Raw genomic sequence first — 2,689 nt, 5'->3', positions numbered from 1 at the left:
ACCACACTACCAATCGTACTAAAAGCACCCATGCCTAATGAAAGTGTACTATTGGAAGATAAAGAAACAGCTGCATCAAAAAATTCCCTTGCAATTAATGAAGATGCAGATCAGGAAACTTCACCTACAAAATCACAAGAAACTAGCAGCGAATTATTACACAGTCCAAAATTTGGATGCTGCTATTCAAACAACAGCTCAACAAGGAAAGTCTACGAGATCACAACATACTCCCACTGCATCATATTCGTCATTGGAGAGTCACGTTTCTTCTGGGAGTACAGCTTCAAGCAGCAAGATCTCAACATCTCTGAGAAGATCGTCAAGAAAAACAAAAAAAAGTGTCAGCTAATAACGAAGATTTTTTATGGTCAAGTCACATCTTTCGCAAGAGGACACAGCAGACATAAATCTTCTTCACATAGAACAATGTGACAACCTTAACATATACTGTCACAATGTACAAGGATTGAGAAATAAAGTAAATGAACTTGAAATTCTTACAAGTGATACTAATGTTTTGTCAGACATGCACTTACTGTGTATTAGTGAACACTGGCTAAAAGAGTCAGAATTACCTTATCAGTATATTCAAAACATCAGATTAGTCCACCACTATTCTAGGAAAAATTACGAAGGTGGTGGAACTTGTATATACATAAGAAATAGCATTAGCTGTGAACCTTTCCATCCCTGTGAAGTGTATTCCTTAGACAAAGATATTGAAATAGCTGGGGTAGTACTTGCCGACCTAAATATGTATATAATGTGTGTATATAGATCACCGAGTGGTAACTTTTCAGTCTTCCTCAGAAACTTTGCACTATTGCTAGAAAAAGCTTGTCACAACAACACAAAAAATATAATAATATGTGGTAATCTCAACATTGATTTCCTTGAAGAATCTGCTCGAAAGTCCCAATTAGTAAATTTAATGATGTCATTCAACTTAAATATGAAAGTTATATGTCCTATGAAATTAAACAGCTGTCTTGATCAGGTTGCTACTAACACTGATTGCACTGTAAAAATTATAGATGTTGGTTTTTCAGATCACAGTGCACTAACAATATATTTTAATCCACCACTCATTGTACTCCCAACAGGAGAAACAGTTATTAAATGTAGAAGTTATAGTGATAGCAACATAAACAACCGTGTACTTAGTTTAGAGAAAGAAGACTGGCAAAGCGAATTTACTTCCTCAACAACAAATGAAAAATATGACAATTTTCTGCAGGTATTTGAATATTACTTTAATTGCCATTTCCCAGAGAAAACAAAGACTATCAGTAACAAAAAAAAAAAAAAGAATGCTTGGGTCACAAAAGGTATTAAAACTTCATCAGAAAAGATGAGGCTGCTACACAGACTTAGCAAACTGGACAGTGGCAAATCCAGAGATTTCAAGGTATACTATATAAATTACAAAAACACATACAGGAGAGTTATCAAATGGGCTAAAAAAGCTCATAATGATAAAACAATTAGGTGCTCTTCCAACAAATTTAAGACCATCTGGGGTATAGTAAATGAACAGACTGGTAGAAAGTTAAGGATAGAGGATAAAACCACACTAAATACAGAAGGACAAAAGACTGAAAATGCACATAAAATTGCCAATATATTCAACAGCTATTTTTCAGAAATTTCCACAAATCTCCTAACCAACTCTTCAAATACTGTTCACTCTCCTCCCACAAATCTCCTGACGAACTCTCCAAACACTGCACACTCTTGTCTCAAAAATAATACTCCTCTGAACTCCTTTTTCCTATCTCCTACAACACCATACGAAATTGAAGATATTATTAAAAAAAAGAGTCAAAAAGATTTACTCTGCTGGGCATGATCTGATACCCTGCTTCTTACTTCATAAGTGTTCAAATTACATCAGTGGACCCCTGTCAAATATCATAAATACCTCATTTCTAGAGGGAACATTTCCAAACCAGCTAAAACTTGCTAAAATTATACCTCTCTACAAGAAGGGAGAGAATATTTGAATACTGTATGTTAACTAGATTGGAAATGTGTCTAAATTCTAACAACATAATCACATCTTCCCAATATGGATTTCGGAAAAATAGGTCCACCACACATGCTCTGTATGCATTTCTAGAAAAATGCTCAAGTTTTGTTGACCATAAACAACCTGCTGTCGGTATATTTCTTGATCAATCCAAGGCCTTTGACATGGTCGACCACAAGCTGCTGCTTATGAAACTCTATAAGTATGGGATTAGAGGTGTAGCCCACAATTGGTTCCATAGCTACCTTAGTCAAAGAAAGCAATATGTAGAAATAAGAAAACCAGAGACATTCAGGCACTGCAGGTCAGATATACTACATACAACAAATGGCGTCCCTCAGGGATCTGTCCTTGGCCCTGTCCTTTTCACATAGTTCAGAAATGATCTCCCAGAACACATACCAAATGCCAGTTCCTTTCTGTATGCGGACAACACAAATATCCTGATAACCAGTAGAGGTGACACATTGCAAGGTGCAGTTAATGAAACTACTTGTCATTTACAATTGTGGTTTGTAGCAAATAGGCTACTCATAAATACTCAAAAAACTGTAAGCATGAACTTCCATACTAGACAAACTCTAACCCCCTGCAATGCAGTTATAGTTATCGGCAAAGATGACATTACGTACAAGCAGGACACCAAATTTCTTGGAC

This window comes from Schistocerca americana, chromosome 3 (genome assembly GCF_021461395.2).
Source record: "Schistocerca americana isolate TAMUIC-IGC-003095 chromosome 3, iqSchAmer2.1, whole genome shotgun sequence".
NCBI lineage: Eukaryota > Metazoa > Arthropoda > Insecta > Orthoptera > Acrididae > Schistocerca > Schistocerca americana.
Note: the sequence above shows the minus strand (reverse complement) of the source record.